We start from the raw sequence: 27,811 nt of genomic DNA, 5'->3' as shown, positions 1-27,811 counted from the left end.
GTATAATTTGTGTCTGTCTTCTTTCATTCAGCATAACACCTTTTGGAATTCATTTATATTCTTATGTTTATCACTACAGAGTTATCTTTTATTATTCAGTATTCAACTGTATGGGTATACAATAATTTATCTACTCATTAATTGATGGACATTAATTTTGTTACTGGATTTTGACTAATGTAAATAAAGCAGTTATGAGCATCCATGTACATTTTTTTGCAGACATACGTTTTTATTTCTCTTGGGTATTACCTAAAAGTGGAATTGCTGGATCAAATGTTAAGTGTTGATAAGCGGAGCATCCTTGTTTAAACTCTTGCAACATTCAGCAGAGACCCCCAAAAGCCTCACGTTTTAGAGTAAAGGCTGCTCTAGACCCTCTGTTACAAAACAAAAATACGCTTTGAACAGGATAAAGCTTTTTTTCATGTTAACTTAAATTACTGAAGAAATAAAACTCACACTCATTAAAAGAAAATCTAGACACTAGAAACTGTAACATTCGTAATGTCCAGCATCTAATCAAAACTTACTGCACATGCAAAAAAAGTAGGAGAATGTGATCCATAACAAAGAAAAACAAATAAACAAACAGGAAATTAAAACAGACCCAGAAACAACATAAAGAATTATGGACTTAGCAAACAACCTTTTAACTCTACAAGGATTTTTACTCAACTCATTGCCTATAACTCTACTACAATTTTCCAACCCTAGAGGTTGAAACTAGTCAATGCTGCAAAAACCGCTGGTGTTAGACAGCGTTACAGTCCTCTAAAAAACTAAGATAAAATGCTTTAATTTGAAAAAGGTACAAAAAAGAGGAAGATCCAATCAGTTATAATATTTATATATTTGTAACTTAACTGTAAAATGTTTTTTTTCTTTCCGGTTTACATGTGCTGCCTATGAGAAAGTAAGTTTATTGCCAACCTACAACCACATCTGTTTATGTAAATATTCCATCTAATTGAAGTACAATAGTATATATAAAATTTGAAACTTATAGGTCATTAAACAAATTGACAATTATATTAGTATTTCTCTTTATTCTGGTCTTCATGCAGACTATTCTGCATGACAAATAATTCATGATTCAAATAACTGATTAGGGTGGCTCCTCATTTCCGAACTTTTTTCTAAGATTAATTCATACTTCTCTAATGAAAAGGTTAGCAATCTAATGTTCTGTGTTCTTAAAAGTTACTGTATCATTACTTCAGTATAAAATTGAATATTTACTAAATAACTGTGAATTTAAAAAATTCACTTGAGATGGCCCCCTTCAAATTAAACACTGATCCAACTGAAATCTTTTCCATTGGTCTATACACAAAGGTGACGAGAATATTTGTGTATTTGCCTATGCCAATGTGTCCATAACTTATCTCCACAGGAGGACGCACACGCTCACTCATTTGCTCCTGTTGCTGTGCTTCCTGACCGACAGCGCTGCAGACTCTCCTCTCCTGATTCTATCCTTTGGCTATCATAGCCGCGTTTCACCCTTCTGTTTGTTTCCTTACAGTTATTGAATACAACACATTCTCAATAGGAACTTGTTGGCTATATTTCTTCTTATTGAAATGGAAATACAGTACTTATCACAGGCAATTCATGGATTCCTAAAAAAATTTATTCAGATGTTATTTACTAGAAATGCTCTAAGAGAATTTTATAAGCAATGAAAATCTTTGTCATTATTTACGATAGACTACTTTCCAAAGCATACGTTTATGTTGTTTAGTCTAAGGGGATCTTTATTAAAATTACTTTTCTCGAATCTATTGTAATATCTGATATATAATATTTTTAGCATAGTTCATATAATATACCTCGTTTTAACATGTTTGGCATTATAGAGAAGAGGCTATCAAAGATATGGTGAATCTTTATATCTTTTTTATGATTTTCTTCCTTATATTTCACCTAAAGTGTTCGTATCTTTAACAAAATCTCCTCTAAATCCTGATGTAAATGTGTTTTGAAATACTTTTCTACATTAGCGTGAAACAAATTAGCAACAAGATTGCATCACATGGTGATATTGTTTTCCCATCAAACAGTTTATCGTCCTTTCAGTCCACAAAACTTTAGTGCCTTTTCCCAAGAGAAAGCCTTCAGCAAAGGAAGGACACTTCAGAGCACAGAACAGAAGAATTATAAAACTGTCATAGATGTCAGAATATATTGCAATCAGCAGCAGAGTAGCATTGCCTGGAAAACAGCCATTTCATCTAAGGAGTTCTTTATGGTCTAGTAAATTGCATTACATTTAAACAAAATAGAAATGACATTCTTACACAAAATAGTTTAATCACTCAGTACATGGTTAATTTTTCTGACATATCCTATTTCTTCATTTTATGAAATGTGTGGGTTTTTTTATTTGCTTTGAATTCAAGAGTATATCGAAATAAACTTGATTTTACCAAAGGGGATGGGAATATATAAAAGAAAGCCCCTTTCCCATGAAAAAAGCAACACAGACTTTTAGAAAGAGACTGTAGAAAATAATTTCAAATATTAAATCTAAATAATTGTAACCGTGTATTTGTTGATAGACACACAGAAAGAGAGAAAATATAGAAAGAAGGTAATACCAAAACAGCAACACTAGTAAGGAACCATGTTAATCAAAACTTGTCTTGCTAATTTTAAAGTCTTGTTATCTTGAATAGGGACCATTTTGAACAGAAACCCCAGGATATTGACTATATTCATCTGGTTAGCATGATTTTTCCTTATTCTTCATTTACATCCTTTTATTCTTCTTTGTTCTATTTTTTTACCTTATGCTCACATTTCAAGGCATTGGACTCATTTGGTCATGTCATTAAGAAGTGCTGGAGCCAGGATTTTATTATTTGATTATTGAGTGCTTTGCACATTCTGAAGCAAATTAGTATTCCAGCTTTGCTGCTCACTGCTAGACACTGAACGCAGATAGAACACATTATGCTTTAGACTAGTTAAGAGGTTTTAAATTAGATTTGTGACTTGAAAGTTTGAATAAGAAAACTAATAGAACACAAAATGAAGCAGAGGGAAAATTAGATTAATTATCTACATCATTCAGTGTGAATGGTTGCTGATGTACTGTGTTGTTGAGTGGTATTTTGGTACTAAAATATGCCTTCATTTTGCCTACATTAAGTTGCCATAATTGTTGTGAAAACACATATACATATTTACAAATCATAATATCTTGGAGTATTTCTAAAATAAAAACATATTTAAATTGGCCATTCATATTTTCTCTCTCTCACTCTCCAATTAAGAATATTTACATTTGTGATGAGTCCAAATATTTATCGTGTATATTTTTTTCCATTAAAATAACTGCTCTAACTTATTAGTTCGAGATACTGTATACAAAGTGCAAAGACATATATTTTTCCTAGTCATTTTTATTCCTGAACCTCTAAAAAGATGTTGTCTTCCATTCACCCAGGAAAAAATGCCAAAGAGCAATGGCATCTGCAGGAATTGCACATTTCAGTGTAACAACAAAGGTCACACTCTCTTAATCTATTTCCAAGGCTACTTCCTCATGCTTTAGGTAATCCAGAGAAATTGACTGGATCCTCCTGCAAATCTGGTTCAGTTCAGATGCCTTAAATTCCTATGTCGTGTGTGTGTGTGTGTGTGTGTGTGTGTGTGTGTGTGTGTCTTTTGCTCTTGTTTCAGTCTTCTCTAATGGCAATGACATTGATATTTAACTGAAATAATTCCTGCTGGTACATCAAACATGCCTGACTAAACATCCACCTGTTCCTCGTAAATGGCATCAGGTGCTCATTCTGTGTGACAAGCTATGTTTTAATTTTAAATATTCATTTTTTAATACTCTGAACTTCAGTAGGGTAAGACTGCCATAATGCCCTCTGATTGGTAAAATAGTGAGGAAATCAGGAAAGAAGGTTTGCAATTTTGTGCTTGATAATGAATGAAGCTTGAGAATTAGTATTAAAGTAATTAGAACATAAATGCAAGATGGTTCCTAGTTAAGATTTCTTTTAGAATTTTATGGATTAATTATATAAATTCAGAGTTGGAAGCAACCTGCTTATCTCTCCAGAAAATAACTAAGCAGATTATAAATTATCTCTCATTCTTTCTAAGTATATGTGCATTTTTATATAAGGTAAATATTTTCAATAACTATATTCCTTTCAATTTAAATTTCAACTGATTAAAATAAAATGATAAAGGCCTGTTTACCAAAGTGTGGTAGAAAGATATGGATTACGCAGATTTTTTTAGGCAAAAATGCAGCATGCCTGGATAAGACAACACAAAGTATCAGAGCATCAAATCAAATTATCACAAAACAGAAATTTTACAGAATCAAGCTTTATTATTAATTATAAGTAATGACTAAAGAAAATTCTCAGGAGAAGCAGGGAGAGTTCTGGGAAGGTCTTTATGTCTCCTCAGGTCCTCTCCCGCCTTCCCAGGATGCCCTCAGGCCAAGATTAATATATTAAAAATCTAAGTTTTATATGTATCACCGCAGTTTAAACGAGAGATGTTCAACCCTGAAATGTCTCCACTTTATACTCAGATAGTTGCACAGACTATGCGATATTTCCTACAAAGAATGCCTCAGAAATCTATGATTCCAGGTTTGTTTATAATGGTGTTCTACACAAACTAAGTATAGCATACTTAGGAGAAATTCTTCCCATACGCGAGAACTCTCCAGCTAGTAAAAATCATTCATGTGATTTCCAAGAGTTCTGTCATAAGCACCTGTATGTGAATATTTGACTGGATCATCTTTATTTATTTATTTCCAGGGAACGTTCCGCTTTTTCACCATAATTGTAAAATGAAAGAAAAGATTGCAGATTTGCTGCTAACCCTTTCTCGGCAGTTTTGTCATTTGTTGTTGTTTACTGTGTGAAGGATTCAGAGTGAAGAAGACGGAATATATGCAAAGAGCTTACAACAATGCCTGATGCAGAATCTGTTCAATTTATGCTCTATTATTAATATTACGATTATCCTGTTAAAATAAATAGTTCTCATTTCTATAAACATTAAAAACAAATAATCTATGACTTTACGAGAGTCTTTTAAAATCCACAAACATTTTATGAGTCAAAGCAAGACATAAATTTCCTTGTAAACAAGAATGGAAAAGGAGAGTCTGAACATAATGTTTAATAAAGAAGAGTTTTTACTAATCAGATATCAGTATTTAGTTCTAGCCACAATAAAAGAATACCTACCTCAGGCACTGTCTGAGACTTAATTTTCATATGGTTTAAAGTCATGAGGATTTTTAAATACATGCAAAGAAAATCTTCGTGTGTGGCATATTACTAGTCTAGGAAAAAAATGATCTATTTTGAGGGAACTATCATTCTCATTTATAGCTTAAAATGTACAATTCGATCTGTTTAGAATTTAGCAAGCTATGGGCTATCAATATATTAGAGGAAAAATTATGTTCCTATTAGTGGACTTGATGAATATTTTATGATCAAGAAAAAAAAATGTTCAATGATTTGTACAAATCACACCAGAAACAGTCTCAATGTAGGCTAAGACAGAACCTAATGCCAATGCAAAATGTGATTAACATGATGAGCATGGATCCATATGAGAAAGGAAACAAAGCACATATATATATGGAATCTACATATTCCATGTCCATCCCATCATGGCTACACACAGAAGATAACAGAAAAGGAAAATAACATGATTGGGATTATTCACACTGAGAGCTGATTGTTCAGAAAATGAGTAAAATAATTGGATAATTATGGAAGCACAAATAAAATGGAACATACGCAGCATGGATCAAAGGTCTCGAGAAGGACATCTTGCATAAATTGAATTGTCTTATCTGTTTTTAACGTACATAACCTGAGGTCCAGAAGACTCCTGCAGAAATGATCCTAAGGCTAAAATCCAGAACGAAGTAAAGAGCCTAAATAAAGCAGTAGTCACAAATTTCCTAAAGATGCTTCTGCATTAATCCTGATTTACCATCAATTCTATCTTTAGGCCATATAGAGAAACTGTGATGGAAACTTAGGTATGGAGGTAATCATTCTTTTTTTTCAAGTGTCTATTATATTTCCTAGGGGAGAGGAAATACATTTACCTTAAATGAAAATTCTAGACTGAGCAGATAAGTCTTATTTTCTGTGTTCAAGGCACTCTGGGTAAATATTTATTTTATTTATTTTTTAATATTCGCAATTTTGTTGAAGGAATAATGCAGACAGCTTTTTAAATCATTTTTATTAAAAAGTTAATAAAACATAAACGGATTAGAATATTGTACATTACTTGCCCAGATTGCCACAGCATTTGGCACCACGTATATAGGCCATCAAAATACAAAATATTTAAGCTAACATATTGCCTCAGAATAAAATGTATTAAAAAGTAACTGGGGAAGAGCAACTTCCAGAATGGCAGAGTAGAGATCTTCATAGACCCTCTCTCTAGTGAAACAACCATATTGCTGAAAATTAAAAAAAAAAAAAAAATTAAAGTCTCTGAAATTGTTCTAAGATCACACAGCAAATGGAGAAACATATAGTTGAGAAATTCCACTAAATCTCAGTAAGAGCTATGACAGTATGTGAGCCTTGAGACATGACCCACTCCCTCCACTCTCAGGCCAGTGTGACAGAAGCTCTGCTCCTGATGGGTGCAGGCAAGAAGACAGGGCTCCCTCTCCCTGGAAGTTCCTGTTCTAGGGTAAGGTTTTCTTCCTGGTAGAGGTAGACGAGAATTTATCATCTGCTATTCCCACATCTATGTTGTAAAAGCTTTATTTCAGGCAAGCAGAGCAAAAAACAATTGTCTGCTTCATCTATCAAGCTTCTACTCACAGAGTGGAAGACTACTCCAGCGTGGCAAGTTGAGAATCCCAGACCTAAACCATCCTACCACAGCTTGCTCATATGGTAAGTGTTCCATCCAGGAAAAGCAAGCCAAGAAACCAGGGGCTCTCATCCATGCCCAGTGCTCTGCTTTTAGAGTAGGAGTGAGACAAATGAGCCACTCTTCACCTCCCCAGCTCTGGAGCAATAGCACATAGGTTCTGCCCAGGTAGAGTGGTGGGCCATAATAACAGAAATTTGTAGCTCTCTATAAGATGACTGATCTTATTTGAAGTATAGTTTGGGGAGCTTCAAGCCTAAGGATATTATCAAGAAATGGAGATCTTGGGGGCTTGCCCAGTGGCCTAGTGGTTAGATTGGGTGAGTTCCACTTTGGTGGCCTGGGTTAAGTTCCCAGGCATGGACATACACTGTTCATCAGCAGCCATGTTGTGGTGGTGACCCACATACAAAATAGAGCAAGACTGGCACAGATGTTAGCTCAGGTCAAATCTTCCTCAAGAAAAAAATAAATGGAGATCTTAGTGATGAGCAATTAAGAGGAGGCTGGTAGCTCCTTGATAACAACAAGTAAAATGGTAGACTAGCTAGACATTTATCAGAGAGAACCAGGGAAAAGAAGTTAAAAAAAAGTCTTCTTAGGATTATTCAGGCCTCAAAGACTGTCCTCAAAAGACAATCCTGCAAATGAGACTGACTTAATTGGAACAGACTGTGTAGCAACTTACACCTCAAGGCATTATCAAAAACAGCAGAGTGATCAACTAGTAACCATTGGAGGCAAACATGTGGATGTGATACTAATAGAAGCAGACCAGGCAAAAAGTCATCCATAGAGTATGGGGTGTCAGGAAGATGGTGCAACTTCTGAGGTGTGACATCGGAGGCCAGATTTGGCAGGGACAATAGAATGCTCTGGAAGAGTCTATCAAAATCACTAAACACATAAACAAGCAAATAATAACAACAGCAAGACAGTTTTTAATAAAAAACCATGAAACATACAAAAAACATACAAAAAAAACAGACAGTGTGACTTACTGAAAAATAAAGCAGACAATACAAACTACCTTCAAGGTGGCCCAAATGTGGTATTTAACAGGAAAAAAAAATTCAAAGTACTATTATAAATATGTCCAAAACCTGAATACTGAAAACTTCCAAATTTGATGAAAAATTTAACCTACACATGCTAGAAGCTCAACTGACTCCAAGTAAAATATACAGAAAGATATCTACAATGAAACACTTCATAGTAGAACTGCTGAAAGACACGGAGAGAATCTTGAAAGTAGCAAAAGAAAAATGACTTGTCACATACAAGGAAATTCAATAAGAGTTATAGCTGCTTTCTCATGAGAAACAGTGGAGGCCAGAAGGCAGTGGGATGACCTATGCAAAGAGCTGACAGACAAAATATCCGTCAGACTAGAATCTTGTATCCAACAAAACTATTTTCCAAAATGAAGGTGAAATTAACATATCCCCCTATAAACAACAACTGAGAGTATTCATTGTTAGCAGTTATGACATATTAAAGGAGTTCTTCAGGATGAAAGCAAGTGACCCCATATGACAATTTTAATCAACACAGAAAAGTAAGTGGTCTAGATAACAACTTGAATCCACATGGAAAATCAGAATTATGGGAAAGCTAATTATATAGATAATTGTAAAAGGCAGTATAATTGAATATTTACTCTTCTTTCTTCTCTTATTTAAAATGAATTGTCTAAAACAATAGGTATATAATTGTGTTATTAAGGTGATGGCATATAGAAAGGTAATATATCTAACAATTATTTCCCAATGGAGGCAGATGGGAGCAAAAGTTGCATTGGAAGAAGAAAATACCAAAAGTTGGTAAGGGAACCCATGGGGGAAAAAAGGAACATTATACTTGTAAATATCTGTATTAAAAAAGAAGAAAAATCTAAAATCTATAACTTTGCTTTCTAATTTCAAATACTGGAAAAGATATTGGCAAACTAAACCTAAAGCAACCAGAAGAAAAGAAATGACAAAGATCACATCAGGAATAAATTGAATAGAGAATAGAAAAATAATTAGAGGAGATGAACAAAACCAATGGTTGATTTCCTAAAACCACTGACAAAATGGTTAAACCTTAACCAGATTGAAAGGTAGGGAGTAGAAAATTTCAAATCACTAAAATTATCAATAAAGAAAGATGTTCTTTATAATCCTTTTTTTTTAATTTAGGAAAAATAATCACTACTGGCCTTACCTAAATAAAATGGACTATAACCAAATACTGTGAATAGCTATAAAACAGCAAATTAGGTAACTTAGGTGAAATGTAAAAAACTCAAGAAAGATATAAACTACTGAAGCTTACTCAAGAAGAAATAGACAACCTGAATACACATATAACAAAATAAAAATTTAGAAATTTTCCACAATAAAAAGCTTAGGCTGGACAGCTTCACTGCTGAATTCTACTAACCATTCAAAAATAATTAATAGCAAGTTTTCATAAACTAGATCAAAAATTCAGAAAGAATGGAATATTTAAGAACTCTTTCTGTAAGACCAGTATTACCCAAATAATAAAACTATGCAAAGACATCCCAAGAAATTAAAACCACATTTCAATATCCCTTATATACACAAGAACCCTTTACAAAACACTAGCAAACCTAATCCAGCACTACATCAGAAGGATTATACACATGACCAATATTGTTGAGAGAAATTAAAGAAGACCTAAACAAATGGAAAGATATCCCAAGTTCGTGGATGACAGACTTAATGTTGGTGATGTGATAATACTTTCCAAATTGATTTACATATTTAACACAATCACTATCAAAATTTGGGTATAGACTTAAAATATCCAAAACAATATTGAAAAATAATAAAGTTGGAAATCAAACTTCCTGATTTCAAAAAGAACTCCAAAGCTCCAGTAACATATTGGCATAAGGATAGACATATAGATCAATGGGATAGAATTCAGAGGCCAGAAATTAAACCTTACATGAATGACCAATTGATAACTGAAAAGGATACCAAGACATTGTATGTGGGAAATAATCTCCATGTTTTTTTTCAATAAATATTGTTGAAACAACTGGATATCCATATTCAAAATAATTAAGTTGTATCCATTCTTTACACTGGAACAGAAAAATTAACTCAAAATGAATCAACAACCTAAATGTAAGTGCTACAAATATAAAAATCTGAGAAGAAAATATAAATTTTCATGAACTTAAGATAGGCAAAGCTTTATTAGATATGACAATAAAAGCAGAAGCTACAAAGGAAAAAAGAGATGAATTTTACTTCATCCATAGCTAAAACGTGCTTTTAAGGACTTCATCAAGAAAATAAAGAGACAAGCCACAGAATGGAAGAAAATGTTTACCTGATAAGAGATTTGTATCTGGAATATATAAAGCATTATTACAACTCAATTATAAAAATATATGTTATAAAAAATCATAGACACCTTAAAAAGTAAAAATACCACTTAAAAATGACAAGGAATCTGAATAGTTATGTCCACAAACAAACTAGGCAAATGCCCAGTAAGGACCTGAAATATACTCAACATCTTCAGACATTAAGGAAATGCAAATCAAAACCCAAATGAGACACTACGTTACACCCACTAGGATAGTGCTCTTCAAAAAAACTGATAATAACAAGTGGCGTTGAGGATATGGAGAAACTAGAAGCATTGTAGATTGGTAGCAGGAATGTATAATTGTGCAATTGTTTTGGAAAACAGTATGACAATTCTTCAAAACGTTAAACATGGACTTATGGTATGACCTAGCAATTCCACTCCTAGATACATACTCAAAATAAATGAAAACCTATGCCATACAAAAATGTATAAACAACTGTTCAAAGTAATATTATTCATAATAACCAAAAGTGAAAGCAGCACATATATCCACCAACTGATAAATGGCTTAAAATCTGGCATATCCATACAATGGCACTTCATTCTGTAACAAAGTGGAAGAAAGTACTGATACATGCTACAACATGGATAAACTTTGAAAATATTGAAGTCAAGGAAGCCTGTCAATAATATAATACATTATATTATTCCATTTATATGAAACATGTAGAATCGACAAATCTATACAAATAAAAAGTAGATAAGCGGATGCCTAAGAGCTGGCCTTGGGGTAAAATGGGAAGTATTTGCTAAGGGGTGCAGAGTTTTTTTCAGATGATGAAAATATTCTAAAGTTAGATAGTGTTGATGGTTTTAGAACTTTGTGAATACATTTTAAAAACTGACTTAAACACTTCAAATGGGTTAACTGTATGTTGTATGAATTATTTAAGGCTGTTAAAAAATAAAATTAATTGGAAGCATGTTGGGAGAAATAACAGTGATTGTGCAATACCTTAAAAAAACCTTTAAAATCAAATGCAATGGAGAGGGATTAGGCAAAGAAGGATAAATTAGATTAGACTAGATTATAGATACTAATCTCGATTGAGTTAACAAAATATCCATAGGTAGAATATTAATGTAACTTCAAAGAAGACTAAGAGAAAACTGCAAGTTTGAGAGCAAAAGCTTAAGATTGAGCAGTATATTTTTGTTTTGTGTGCTCTTTCTCATAATGCAAATGCAAACATGGGCTGTTTTCTCATAATGCAAAATTAAAGTTTGGTTTTTGTACTGAGGATTTGCTCTGGTGTAGGGACAATGCTACATGACTGGAATGTCTGAAACAAGTGGAGCCCAGTAAAACTACTTGAATCACAGACCACCAGGCGTATTTAGAGCATTCATTCGTTCTTAAGTCATATGGTAGTCTGAAGGAAGACATTACCTGGAAGAGCATGAAAAATGGTGCTGAATGTAACTTCGTGTTGAAAAACAGCAAATACGAAAAGTGTGCTGTGAGTACTTTTCTTATGTTATGGAAATATCATAACAGTTGTTTTTAAAAATCTGTGTAGACAAACTAATCAATCTTAGGTATCCTTCATATCTTTCTATGTCTATCTAACATTTTGTTCACAAAATAAGTGGTTAAAGAGTTCTTCTTTTCATATGTCCTAAAATACACGTGACTGTTTTGAGTGATGCTCCTTTGCCTGCCTGTTAAAATGCATGTCTACTACACACTCTGCATCGTATTCCTCATATAATCTAAAAGAGAGTTGTTTCCAAGTTCAATGTAGAATCTGTCATTAATCTAACTTTGAAATCCCTTCTTCTATGTAACAATCGAAACCAGATTTTCAAGATATAAAAGATCAAAAAAAGTTGGCTTTATAATTAACACTTGCAGGTTTTCACTCAAATAATTATAATAAGAAAAAATACGTGATAAACGTTCATATTTTATAATTCTAATAACAAATATGATGCAGTAAATGCATTCAGTGATTAAAGAAAAGGGGTAAGAGTCAAATACATTTTTAAAGGAAATCACACTGTAATTATAAGAAAAATTGATTTGGCCTCGGTATTTGAAACATATTTAAGACAAAATAAGGCTAAAAACATTGCGTAGAATAAAAGAATTATTGTTCTTTTATAATGTTCTTTTTTAATCATATTGAATCTCTGTACATTGTATTTTTTTAATTGTTTTTAAGGAAGATTAGCCCTGAGCTAATATCTGCGGCCAATCCTCCACTTTTGTCTGAGGAAGACTGGCCCTGAGCTAACATCCGGGCCCATCTTCCTCCATTTTATATGTGGGACACCTACCACAGCATGGCTTGATAAGCAGTGTGTATGTAGGTCCACACCCGGGATCCAAACTAGTGAACCCTAGGCCACTGAAGGGGAAGGTGAGAACTTAATCACTGCACCGCCGAGCCAGCCCCCTCTGTCTTTTTCAAAAAAAATAATTTTGCAATAGCCCTTGAGAAATTATGGTAGGCAGTGTCATTGTCATTTTAGTCATTCATTACCCTTGCATTTTAACATTGCTGGTAACGTAACTTTGTCATAATCAGTTCATTAATAACACTCATTGCCAAGGTTATGGAAAACAAAGAAATACAAATAGGGTTTTAAAAATGAAAATAAATTACTCCACCTAGATTTAGCCAGTGGTAACATATTGCTTTATTTCCTTTCGGCATATTTTCTGTGCAATCTTTCTTCATTTATTTTCCAAAACATTTAGAATATATGTATATGTCTGTGTTTTAGAAGAGACATTTATTGAATAATTTTTCAATAGATTGGGTCTAAAATCAATTAGAAGTTTACTTAACCATATTTTCAGCTTCTCCATACTCTTTCAAATGTTTCCAATGGTGGAAAATATAACCTTAAATACTTGATTCAGATCCCAACCCTCCTTTGTGCCATCTGCCCAGAATGATAGTATATTTGTAGTTTTATACCTAACATCTACTTTAACCTTTAAAATAATGTTTTAAAATATCCAACGTTGCTAGGATAGGTGGTACAGACAAATTCTGGATCATGAAAGTTCCAGATCCTGAAATTTCCAGGTAAGCCTTTGCACCATGCTATGTGAGAAAACAAGGAAGTACTCAGAGACTAAAGGAGTATGGGAAGAATTCAGAGGCAAGCTTCATGGTACTCACAAAGCCACATTTAATTATTAAATAATTCTCATTAATTGTAAAATATTAAAAAATATAAACCAATGAGTCCATAGTGATACCTAAAATGGACAAAAAAGACTCATTTTAGACCATTTGAAATATCTGTAACACCACATCTTTATTCAAAAAATTGGTAATTAAAAGAAAATAAGTAAGCATTTACCCTGCATTTTTAGGAAGATGATATTTGATGCTAGATATTGATTGCTTAAAAAAAGTTCCAGCTAATAAATACAAAAGGAATGGTTGGATCAGAAAATTGTGATTACAAACCCTCCCAAAAATAGCTGCTGGAATCATTAAGGAAAAGGTAGGGGAGAAAGGTGAATCACATTTCTTCAATCTATCTTTCAGAGATTATTTTCTAAGTACAAAAAAATATGCCTTTAAAATAGAAACCACATGAGCCACCATCTTAACCAAATGATCAGAGTTTAGGATCCTTAACACTGAGATTCTGACATTATGGGACATTGGAGATGCTGCAAATTATGGTGCATTGTAACATCTATGTGCTATTCTTACCAAAAAACTTTATCTGAATTTAATAAAATAATTATATTTAAATTTATGTTTATAGGAATAGGGAATAAAGGAAGAAATCAATTGAACTATGAAAAGTTATAAAAAATATCCAGGTTGTGAATGTATAATTATAAATCAATGACAGTTCTCATATATTGCGGGTTAGAGTAAATATTTTTATAAGTTATTTGCAAAATAATTAGGCTTTACGTGGTAAAGTTAAAAATGTACCTACCCTACACCTAACATTTTTTACCCTGGAAGTGTTTATACCCTAGAGTAGAAAATATAAATGTATAGTCACAAAGACATACAATATTACATTAAATTTTATAGGTGTAAAATTTAAACACAGCTACTTGAATTCACTTCAATGTATTTCAAAAGCATGACATTAATTAGAAGACAAAAGTTACAGAAAACATGTAACTAAACCATATTATCTGTAAGTGCACACATGAGAGATGAACCTATGAAGTAAAGAAAGGGAATGATTATCATAAATGTTATAGGAGCGATTTCCTATAGTAGAAGGCCAGAGAGAAAGAGATGAGAGCAGTGAGGTTTCTAAGGGTTTGGCAACACTGTAGTTCTTACCTGAGGTGGCAAGTGCATGGATCTGCTTTATCATATATATTATTTAAATTCCACACATATATTTGGTGCACACTTCTCTCATATGAATGCTTCTCTCGTATGAATGCTTTAGGGGAAAAATGAAAACATGTACCAAATATCATATGAAACAAACACAGTGTAGGCTTATATGGGATGAAAAAGAAGACTCTCCACCTTTGATTTGTGTGGAATGCTGTCATGCCAAGGCTACTGTCATCGAAGTTGCAAAAATAAAAATATTTTTGGTGCTAAACACACATACACAAAGGTTGGGTTAATGTTCATGCTAAGTCTCTTTTCTTTTTGTAGGTTGAAGAAAGGATTGTACCCCAGGAATGTCGTGTTGGGGAATGAATGAAGTCATCACATCTCAGCATGGTGAAAGACACCTCATCACAAAGTGACATACAGAAGTGATATCATACTGATCGCTAAACTTGGAAGCTTTATTTTCCTTTAGTAGTTTTACGACTAAAGGTTTAGGAGTGATGATTTTACTCTTATTTCATGGAATACTCATATTTATCCTTCAAGTTGCTCAAATATTATCATGTAATCTCTCATAAAGATTCTCTGGAATTGAGTCTGGATCTTGTCTGCTAGACATATATTTTTTTTCTTGGCCTGTTTATTCTCAGTGATCCTCAAGGGTAAATTTCAACCTTTTCATCATTATTTAACTTTGTAAACAGTATATGGCACATAATGAATGATCAATAAATACTTGCTGAAATAATGTTTCTCATTCTATAAATGTATATGGAAATAGGAAATGCATATTTTAAGCTGCTATGAAGATTTGTGATGGTATAGAGTTTGGTGTTCTGCCTCTGGTTTTGATTTTAAGATATTGTATGATAGCAATTTTGAGCAATTTTGGCATTAATTACAAAATAAAATTTAATTCCAAATAAAGCTGCCATGCTTCGTAAACTCTGAAACTGTCTTCTATTCATGACTTCCTATTTATGTTATTATTGTTAATAACTGAGGTTGGAATTATTCAAGGTTATATGGGTTTAGAAATGGTGGGCCATATTCTTCTGCTCTTCATCAAAAAGTAAATAAAAGAAGGAAGACAAAATGAAATAAAAGGATATCAATAGTTTTATACAATATCCATAAAGAATTAGTGAAAATACAGTGATTGGAGGAAGGAAAAAGAGATAATTCTGTTTTACCTCTTCTGTTTTCTGCTAGTACAAAACAGGCCATTTATACACACTCACATGCATATGAAGGAGTATTTTAATGACCATAAACACTACATAAAGTCATAAAATTGTTAAGCACTCATTTTCCAGATTAATGACTATTGAAAATACTGAGAAAAAGAAGGAAATAACAGGAAAATTTCTTTGTTTTCAAGGAAATCTCATGTAAAATCTATTAAACTGATTTTTCTTTAAGGCCTATGTAAACAAACTAAACATATAGTATATAGTATATGTATAACTTGTATACTATACAATATAACACACAAAGTATAAACATTTATAAACATTAATGTTTGTAGATAGAGATACGTCTTAGCCTTTTGTTGGTCTTGCCAGAGATATTTCTTGAAACAAGAAGTAATCCTCTCAATTTTAAAAAACAATCAGACCAGTGAAGACAAAATGTTACCTAAGGTGAAAAGTCACAACATTTTTTGAATAGAAGGGTCTGTATTTGACTGAAAATAAGTCTATTTCCTGGATTTCCAGTCTGTATTTGACTGAAAATAAGTCTATTTCCTGGATTTCCAACATATCTGAGCCAGTTAAGTTCCCTTTTGCTTTACCTACATGGAAAGTTGAATTTTGATCATTGGTAACAGCAGAATCCCAATTAGTAAAGCAAGTAGAGGTAATCTTACTGAAAGTTTGTGGTGAGGGAGTTCCAAAAGAAAGCAGGTCTGGTATCAATTAATTAGTGGAAACTAATGAAAAAAAGACATAAGAGGGAGATGGTGCAGCTGGTTACCAAGAGTATTTTAGGATATATATGGGGAAGTAGAGAATGATTTAATGTGTATTTTAAACTAAATTTTGCGTTATTGAGTGTAACATAACCCTATCCTCAGTATCTGCTACTGGTGCTTTAGTAAAATCACTGTACAAATTGGTAAAATCAGGTTTGGTAGTGGGATATGGGGAGTGAATCTTTTGCCTGGAAAAAATAATTACTAATGTAAATTATGGTACTTGACCCATTTTGAGAAGCACATTAAGACTGGTTACACTATTGCTAAAAACAAACAAAATCACAAATAGAGTGAGCAGGGGAGGGGTTAAAATATTTCATGATGACCATTCTTTTGTTTAAACAAAAGAGGAACCAAAAGGATACATTTAAAAGACTCTGAAGGAAAATAATTGTTAAACAGTCATACTCAGTATTTGAAAAAGCCTATTATGACCAATCTCACAAAATAAGAACATTTACTGTGAAGGTTAAGACACTATAGATTACTTACTCACCTACATACATCTAGCCATTGTCAGCTAGATGAGCTAAGACATATTATACACAAGAAAATATTTTACTTGGAAATACCCACACACTTAAGAACAGATAAGGGTGAAATCCAAGGTAAGACTCTTTATATTATTTGTTGTTCTGTATTAGAAGCATGAGGAGTTCCTCACATTCATATAATTGTGTGCATGAATAGTAAAAGAGACTTTTATACTATCTTACTAGATTACTGCCAGCAAAGTCAAAAAGAAAAATTTGAAAATGGTTACTATTTAGGTTCTATGTCAATCGCTACCAGAGAAGGTTATTATTACCTGACATTGAACCAAGATATGCCTTTTTTAACATTCTGCACCATTGTCATAGCCAGTTAAAAAGCACAAAAGAACAGAACTACAAGGAGAAATGATAAAAGAAAATAAGTGCAGAAAAAGATAAAAAGATTGTTTCTTGACTTGGGTTTTATTTCTAAGACATTCACTCCTAACATTTATTAAAGCAAGTAATTAACATGAAGCATATTCAGGGAGAGCTCAGCAGTCGCACAGGAAGTATGGTTTCTGAATCTGGTCTATGAAGGAAATTGCAGAATTAATATGTAAACAACTTAGCCTGTCAAGTACAGAATATGTGAAAAATCAGGTGTCTTGGATCCCCTTAAGATTGTTTCTTACCATAAAATTATTTAAATCATACTGAGAGAATCACAGCTTATCTAAATCTCATAATACCAGAAAAACAATTCGTTTTGGCAAAGCACTTTGAATAACTTTCTATTTGGGACAATTTGTTGCACTACCAATAAAAATCCTGATGTATTGCAGCTTAGAAGGTGAAATTTATCTTAGATAGTACTGATAAAGCAGCAGAAAATGACATTACCTTAAACTTGCTTCACTGGTTCCCCTCAAAAGAGTCTTAAAGGGATTTAAGGTAACTCCCCATCTTCCCATCCTTTCTGGGAGAAAATCTGTCAGAACTCTGTCCTGACTTAGACACATGTTCCCCTTCCTAAGGAAGGTTCCCTCAGTGCCCAGTAATGCAAGTCCCAAGTGGAGTCATAAATCTTATTTGGAGAGTGAAACCGTAGACTGAATCGAGCAGGAGATTTGGAATTTGTGCTCTTTGGGGCTGGAGTATTGTAGAGTTATACAATTTATTTTTGTATTATGGGAGTTATTGACACAAAATATGTTTGATATGTGCAATGTTTTTTTCCTCCAAGAATAGCTTAAAAAAATCAAGACTTCCCATATTTTTGAAGAAGTGATTGAAAATTGCTATCAAAAATATTTTAGTTACCCAACACAAGTGAAGGCTCAAAGGAGTGTTGGTCCTAAGAGACACTAAGGGGAAATAAGATAGACACTTGGGGCTAATCTGAAGGGCACTAGATCTTGATTAGGGTCTGCTGGGATACATTTCATACAATTTTAGTTGTTGTTAAATGACCATAGTTTCCTTGGACTGAAGAATCTCTTAGGAAGCGTTCACTTCGGTAGACCCATGTTATTCTGTCTTACATGACTTACAGAACATGCACACACAACAGATCACACAGAAGCCCCACGCTAAACATGTCTATACTCTTCCTGCACACTGGATGAGGCCAGAAATGTGTTTGTGGGGAGAGAGGGATGTTGATGTTTAAAAGTGGTCTGGACAAAATGAAACAATTACATATGATACTCCAACCTTTGTTGTTAATCTGGGAAGACTGATTCTTTGGGCCTGCTGAGGCTCTATATATTTACTAGTCCAGGTTTGTGAAGGTCTAGCCATTGTAGAGTGAGTTTGCGGTCAGGAACCTGCTGAAGTGAATATTGGCACTACACTGTGTTCAGTTATATTGGTGCAAGCTAATTGCCCTGCTGAATTGCCACTTTCCAGAGGTTCACCAGTTTTTCTGCCTAAGAATAAAATTTAAGAAACATCAGACAAATATATACCTATGCAGCGTACCACAGTGAGCTCAGAGACACAATTCAGAATTCAATTATCTATTACTGAGAATGCATGTGTTCTTTTAGTATTGCTGTGATTTTTAGCTTTTATTGCTCTTTCCTTCAAGGTTCTATGACTTTTGTCTAGCTTTTATTTTCCTTATATATTACAGCATTCTCTTAGGTAGATTTGGTGCCTTTCACAAAAATGGATGGAAAAAATGTTATTTTATTTTTATGATTTAATTTAGTTCCAAACTTTCTTGTTAGAAACTATCAATAAAAAAAGTTGGGAAGTGAGTTCCAGTCCCATTTATATGTCATATTTAACCAATTAAGAAGTCAGGAACTTTATATTTGAAAACTTTGGAAACTTGCATATTTGTATAGGAACACTAAAAATCTGGAAAAAAATTGTGTTCAGAATGCTTTGAGTTTAGCTATTTGTAACAACAAAAACGAAAACGAAACCTCCCTTTTTAACATGTTATTTCACCATGGGATTCTGTTATCATAGGCAAAAAGATGTCCTCAAAATAAAATTTAAATTATATCAGTATCTTGCATAGCTTAAAAAGTGAACATATTATTTTGCAGCAAAGTAAGAGATGTTTCAAAAATGTTAAAGTGGTGTGTAATAGTCCCAATATTTTTGTCATATGGTGACGAGTTAAATTATTAAAAAGTGAGTAGTGAAGTATACTATTTACTTATTTGGATGCAGATGAGATTTGAGAATCAAAAGACATGTAACTTAGTATAAAATGTCAGTACAATAGACTGTCATCAATAAATTTTCATAAAAGGATTATAAGGAAGCAATTCATTTTTATCAAATGAAAGCAATTATATTTTTGAGTCCTTATCAAATCTCTAACACAAACTAACTTATCAGCATCTTGTACATGAAAGTGTTTAAATTTAATCTGATCATTTTGACCCTTGTTTTCCTAAATTCTAATGTGAAGGCACTCAGCACTTACCTCTGTAGCCTCCATATTCCGACACTGTTATATTCTCCCAATGTTGTTTCTATAACGTCGTCGCACTATGCAAAAGAGTGCCTCCTTGTTCATTAGAATCCGAGTGGGGATTTCCCTCAGTGCATTCTGTAATTTTCAGAGCTTGTTTGTCATGTACATCAGAGAAGAGATGCTCATGTCTGTGACCTTGCAATATGCTATGCATTAACCTTAGCCTACCAGTTGGGAAATCAATACTTGTAAATATCTACATATGTTTCCAGGAAACTACATTCACATGAAACATGTATCTCCCAAAAATATATTTAACTCTATGAGTATGGTCTATCCTATCCTCAGATTGAAAACAACAACATGGTATTACTGTGGTATCTCATTTGAAATAGTTCTATCAACCTAGAAACCAACATATGCCAACTGGAGTTGGAAGTCTAATGTTGTTTTGTTAAGCAAAATACTACAACGGAGGAAATGGTTTAAGCCAGTAAAGAAGGATACATTTGTCTTTGAACCTTTTTTACAACCACCCCTTCTTAGCTCTTAGCCACGCTCAGGCTACCAGGTCCATCCCAGTGGTAGCAATTCTCGGATTATTCTTCTGGGCTGCAAACCTGCTGTGTTGCGCCATGAGGAGCTGGGAAGAAGAGTTATTATGGATTATGAGTTATTATGGATTATGATACTTTTTCTCCTATGATTCTACATTTGACAGTTAGACCTTTGACCCTCCCATTTGATTTTGTCTAAATAAATATTTTCCTTTATGAAAATAAGATAGTGTCTTGGTTTGAGATGCCTAGAAGCAGAATTTGAGATGGAGATTTATGTACAAGTTATTTATTGATGTAGTGCTCTCTGGCGAAATATTTGAGAACGTAGCAGGAGAAAAGCCAAGCAAATTTGTGTTTTTTCCTGAAGATTAGGCTCAGCCTGATTTCACAGGGAGCTCAGGAGTATTCGTTACATCACAGAATTGTCCCACCTTGCGATATTTTGCAACCTGTTATCAATCATTCATTGACTGTGGATAGCTGGGGGCACTAGAAAACACACGACCTTGTAGGCATTTTTGTCTTCCCAGGGCAATTCTCCAGGGAAGGGTGCAGCTGGGGTACTTGGACAGCCAACACTCACAAAACCTGGGGCCTTGATAAACTGATAAAAGTAATCTGGGTGTAATACCTGTTAGCCCACAACACATGGATTCCAGCATTTCATTTCATGTGGTTTTAACCTAATGGAATCTTGATTCTTGGGATTGGCAGCAATCAGCATAATGAAGGTCCAGAATTCAGCCACAAACACCATTACTGACGCTGTTAAGCCAGCATCCACGGCAGGAATCAAGTAAGAACACAATATAAGATTTTGGTCTTTGTGAAAACAACATGTGTTCGTGTGTATCAGGGCCCCAGCAGGAGATTTATTCTAGGGACCCAGAGCAGATGGTACAGTTGCCAATTGACCTTTATGGAACATTGTTCACTGCTTGACTTTACTGAAATAAAGAGGCAGGGGAAAAAAATCAGCTTTCTCATTTTCAAGAATCTGTTTAATCCACCTAAGTGTTTTTTTCTGTAATCACACATAAACATTGAAATAATTCATATTTTCCTCAAAATGATTTTTTATGAAAATGAAATCTGGACTATATTAGGGTTTCCAAATAAAATACAGAATTCTGAGTTAATTTGAATTTCAGATAAACAAGGAATATTTTCATAGCATAAATTTTCCCATGTAATATTTGAGAGATACTTCCACTAAAACTTATTGTTTATCTGAAATCCAAATTTAACTGGGAATCTTGTGTTTTTCTCTACTACTCTGGTAACTCTAGACGATAGCCAGAGTACTTGAAATACCATATGTTTATAATGCAGTGGTGTCTTACAATTTCAGACCAGAGATTTTTTTTTTATCATTTGTCCTGCATTTTTCATTATCAATATATAAATTAAGGGTCAAGCTGTTCTTACAAAGAAATAAGGGGGGAAATCCATATATAATATATTCAGGTGCTTGAATTGTTGCTCCTGTCAACTTTGTAGAAACATGGAATGTTAAACATACACTTACTCACACACACAGGTATACACACGATCATACACACAATTTTTCATCCTCATTAAGTTTTAAAAGCTTCTGCTTGGTGGAGTTACAGTATCAATTTATAAATGGTATATAAAAAGAAAAATCTCAGCTTGCCTGTACTGCCAGTTGAAAATACATTACATTGCCTTCACTGCCAAGCAGAGCAGCACTGAGTTACTTGCTATAATACGGCTAGGAATTGGAGACATCCATCACACTGAAGAACCCCACCAGTTGGAAGGAAAGGGAAGTTTCTTTATGTGTGATCTCCCTCTAAGAATGGAAAAAAGGAGTCAGTTTTTCTTGTCCACCCTTTCTATTCCTTTTCCTTTTCATGTTATTGTTCGAAGATATGTAGCACAGCAGTTATTCTTTTTATGCTCACACATACCATTAACAAGCTACAGTGTTTCCATGCGTTTCCAATATGCAACACTAGTTTGTTTGTTTTTAATAAAAAGTGCCTCAGGAAAAAAACTAAAGAAAAACAAGATAAAAATAATCTTTAACAATTTAAAATTAATAGTAAAACTTCGAGCTAGCCAAATGCATCCTGAATTCACATTAAGAGAGAATACTTTTGGTTTGTTTAAACAGATTTCTATGGCGGAGCTCTACTAGCTCATCCAGTTTGAATTTTATTTGAAAAATAATTTGAATGAAACCTATTATTAGGAGTCTTGGGGCTTCAATCAATAGAAATAGATATTAAAGAGTTCAGTGATCACTCACAGCACTGGGTATTAACTAGACTTTTACTAAAGTCTTTGGTTTGGTCTTTTTGCTTGTTTGCCTCCTAGCTACTTTGTTAGCTTTGGCTTCTAGACTTTGAAGTTATACAAACAAGTGGAGAGAAAATTAACAAAGATAATTCAAGTGGTAGAAATATGATCTTACAGTAAAGGGGATTATCTAAGGTAGAACATGAAAGAATAGTATCGTATGCTCTGTCTCTGCTGTGGAGCAGTAACACTGAAGTTCCAAGAGACAATGATATCACAGCATCACTACATGGTGCGTGTGGGAGCACATGACAACGATGGAGTCATGGAATCATTTGTAATGCCTCCCTCCCAACCTTTCCAAGAAGCAGCACCTGGAAAAGAGAAGTTGTTAAAATAAGGGTAGATAGATGCTTCCCAAAAGTCTGGGTTGATGGATTTGAGACTATGAAAGCAGAGTCCAGGTCAGTCCTGATTTTAACATCAGTGGCTTTTGACCTTCGGGTAAATCTGTTCCCTACTTCTTCTCTCTCTCCTTAAACTCAGCAGGGGGTGTACAGTCTGAGGACTGAAGTGTCATATTTTAGCCAAATAACACTGAGTCAAAGAAGCTGATGCTCTTAATGGAATATAATGAGAAGGAACAGTAAAATATATGAAGAGCACAATTGTTATAAAATAAAAGAAAGCATACAGTACAAGCATGATAAGAACACGAGGAGAAACAGAATTAATTGGTCTAGACAGAAAAATAATTTTGATGACCATAGTAAATAATAGTAAGGGGAAAAGAGAGCACACTGGGAACATAAGGCTGGAATGAGCAATTGTAAAGAAGAAACAGCTGAAAATATGGAATGTAATGTGTGTAGTAGATAAATACAACAACTACCACCACCGCAACAAAAAGCACCAATATGTGTTCAGTAGTGAAAGAGATTCCGCTAAAGAATAAATCACTGACCTGGAAGGAATTCAACCAGACATTATCTGAGAGGTAAAGAAAGATGGGAAAATAAGAAAAAAGTCAGCTGAATTTGGAACATAGATGCAAAAATGCCAAAAACTAATATAATACCAGAGCCAGAGGACAGAATAAAGGAAAAGTACAGAAGGCAAAATATTGCATGATTCCACTTATATGGGGTATCTGAAATAATCAAACTCATAGAAACAGAGAGTAGAATCGTGGTTGCTAGGGGCTGGGAGGAGGAGGAAAGGGGGAGTTGATGTTCAACGGGTATAAAATTTCACTTACACAAAATGAATAAGCTCCAGAGATCTGCTGTACAATATTGTACCTATAGTTAACAACACCGCATTGTGCACTTAAAACTTTGTTGAAGGTAGATCCCATGTTGGGTCTTGTTTACCACAATTTTAAAAAATGCAGAATAATTTGAAGGTAATGCTTTAGGATTGTTTAAAAGTAAATAAAAATGTGATATTTCAGGTTAAAAGAAAACATAAGGCAACCAAAAGGATACAAGAGAAAAGTAAATCTAAACACATTATCGCAAAATTACACTGCATCACAATACAAAAGAAAATGTTATAGTTTCTATAGAGAAACTATCCACAGAGCAAGAAGTATACGGACATCAAATTTGTTAACGGCAACATTCAAAGGTTAGGAAAATGAGTTACTGTTTCCAGAATACTGAAGGAAAAGATGCTTAGAACAAGATTTTATATCCATCAAAATGCTATGAAAATTCACTGGAAAAATAAAAATTATCTTCAACATTCCAATCTTCAGAATATTTCCCACACAAGATCATCTGGAAGAATATCCCTGCGCCAAACAGAGGTCCTTCTCTCTGAGGCCACACTTGCTCTTTTGCAGTCTGCTCTAGCTTGCTGGGATTAGAAGTTAGAAACTGCATTTTCCCAGACTTCCTTGCCAGGCTCCTGGTTTGTTGCTCACTCATGCAGCTTGGTTACAAACGTGCTGACAATCTTGAGTGCCTCAGCACTTCCGGAGCACAGACATGTAGGGAACTCAGTAATATAATTTTCCTAGAGTAGGCATTGCTTCCTGCAATTACTTCAGATACCAGCTTGATTATTCACCATCTAAACGTTGATCACATTTATACCTAATTTCCAGTTTTAAAATTCATCTGTTTAAAGCACCATAATAGGTTTTGGCTTTTCTGATTGGACACAGTGCTTCAGCAGATGTATGGAAAGCAAAGAGGAGTAATAACTATCTGTTATCTAAAAAACAATAACAAAATTATCTACGTCTTTAGATACTGAGAATTAATATTGTACTATAACAGAGGAGAAAGGAGAGGGAAAGAGCAGAGGGCAATAAAATCACTTTAATTTGTCTTTCTGGAGGTAATATAAAAGTGAAATAGAGATATTTAACAAAAAGGAGGGGATAAACCCAGGTATAGGTAGTAATGTGATGGAACAGCCACCAGAAGAATAAAATATAACATATAACATGTAAATCAGTACAAAAAATTGATCTATAAAATGGAGGAGGGTAAAGCAGAAAACAATATATAGAAGTTGATCATTGGAAAATATTATGCAATTAAAAAAATGAGTTCTGATATAACAATTATTTTTAAAAATGTAACTGAATAAACAGCAGATCAAGAATAAAACTCTCAGATTTTTAAAAATCTTGCTACACAGTTTAAAATAAATGCAGATCTGGCACATACACAAAAAGGTATGGCGAAATAAACAACTGTGAAACAAAGTTCATCCAGGCCCTCCCCACAAAAAGTCAGTTATGCCAAAGAAACACATTTAAGTATAATGATTTCTTAAAAGTTTAAAATAGTAAGATGGGAAAAATATATTTTAGGCACATATGAACCAAAAGAATAGATGCTATAGGTCAAACACAAAATATGCCATGACATAGAGCCTTTGAATAACATAATTAAAAACTTGAATTTTATAATATTTATTTATTATATAATTATAAATATAATATATTTATAATTGATATGTGGAGAGAAAATTTAAATGTACTGTCTTTTGCATTTATAAACATAATGCTTCTGAATATGTAATTATTTAAATATGAAGAGTATACATATATCCATATGAAGACAATTTTAAAATGTGGTTAAAAATTTAAAAGAACGATATAAAGAAAAGCATACACAGTCTTCATTTATGTCATGAATTAACGTGGTAAAGATGCCAGGTCTTCTGAAAGCAATCTAGAAATCCAATTCCATTTTAATTAAAGAAATTTTGCAAACAGATTCTTCGGGAAAAAGTTCACAAATATCTAGGAAAATGCTGGAATTAAAGAAATGAAGTAGGAAGATTGTTCTACCGATGTTAAAACATGTTACCAAATCGTGATAATATAAACAAATAAATAAACAAGTAAATTAATGTATAAATAAAAAATACAGGCAAACAAGTGATGTTGGGAAAGAATAGAAAAATACTAAAGGGTACAACTAAATGTCCAGCAATAGACATAACTATATATGAGGACACAATACATGATCAAAGAAGCATTACAAATCAGCATGGACATTATTGTTTTAAAACTGGCCCACTACATAGACTAAAATAAAAAGGGTTTTATACCATAAACAAATATGTCCGCCAGATGGATAAAAGATCTAAATGGAAAAGACAAATTTAAAATGTAATAGAAGAAAATATAGGAAAATATCTTTGTCAGCTTAAGGGGGATAGTTCTAAAAGACACCCCAAAGCACAAGTCATAAGCTAAAATTCTATGGATTTGAATTCATTAAAAGTAATTTTATCTGCTCAGGGTAGAATATTATAGATGGAGTTAACAGGCAGGTCACATTCTGAAGAAGATACACAAAAAATCTTAAACTAATAAGGCAATATAGGTAGTTTTACATATTAACAAGAGAAGTACAGAAATCCAATATCAAAAAAAAACTTTGACCTTTGGCTTTGATTTTGTTTTTAAATTTTGTTAATCAATGTACTTATCTATGTAAATCTATACATGCATAACACACACACCCCCCCCATATACACACACACACACACACACACACGCATGAGCAATAATTTAGCTGCCAAAACTCACTAGCATTTCAGGAAAATGTAATTTTAAAAAACCATAAGATGCAGTTAATATACATTAGATTGCCTCAAGGTAAAAGTAAGATTACATCAATGTCTGTGGGGATATAGACACCCTCATGCCTTACTTGAGTTCATAAAGCCAATTTGGCAGTACTTAATGGATTTAAAAATGCTCATTCCTGATGAGATAGCATTCTTCTACTCAGTACGTACTACGGCAAAGCTTTAACAAGGGTTTCCAGACAGACATATGTGTGAGTCTTCAACGAAGCCTTATTGATGCAGTGAGATAGTGGGAACCCAGATATCTGTCATCAGGGAAACAGATAAGAGCAGTATGTCGGGAGCCTATGACAGTAGATTGTTAAATAGAGAAGGCCTGACTTAGACTATTGGCAGTATGGGTAGATCTCAAAAGCTGTGCAGAATAAAATGCACGTCTGATTGAATGCAATTTCTATCACAATAACAATAGAAATTAAAATGCAGATATATACAAACCACATTACTTATATTTTCAAGGATAAGGAACAATGGCACATAAATACATTAGAGTAGACATCTGCGGAAAATTTCTCTAATGGGAGAGGTCATAGGAGAAGCAGCAAAAAATAAAGACTAAAATAAAAATAAGCGTGGTGCTTTTCATAGATGAAAAAAGTGTTTTGAAATGAGGTGTAATGATGAACTCACTGTACCTGAAAAGATATTAGTACATAGTGGTTTTGTTAAAAATGTGTGTGAGGGCCAACCTTGGTGACCCAGTGTTGAGCCTGGTGCGCTCCACTTTGGTGGCCCAGGTTTGGTTTCCAGGCACAGACCTACACCACTCCTCTGTGAGGTCCATGCTATGGCAGCAGCCACATACAAAAAGAGGAAGATTGGCAACAGATGTCAGCTGAGGGTGAATCATCCTCAGAAAAAAAAAGATGTTTGTGAAAGCTTTATAC

The sequence above is a fragment of the Equus caballus genome, chromosome 17 (assembly GCF_041296265.1).
Source record: "Equus caballus isolate H_3958 breed thoroughbred chromosome 17, TB-T2T, whole genome shotgun sequence".
NCBI classification, from domain to species: Eukaryota; Metazoa; Chordata; class Mammalia; order Perissodactyla; family Equidae; genus Equus; species Equus caballus.
The sequence above is the reverse complement of the archived record's forward strand: the minus strand, read 5'-3'. Positions refer to the sequence as shown.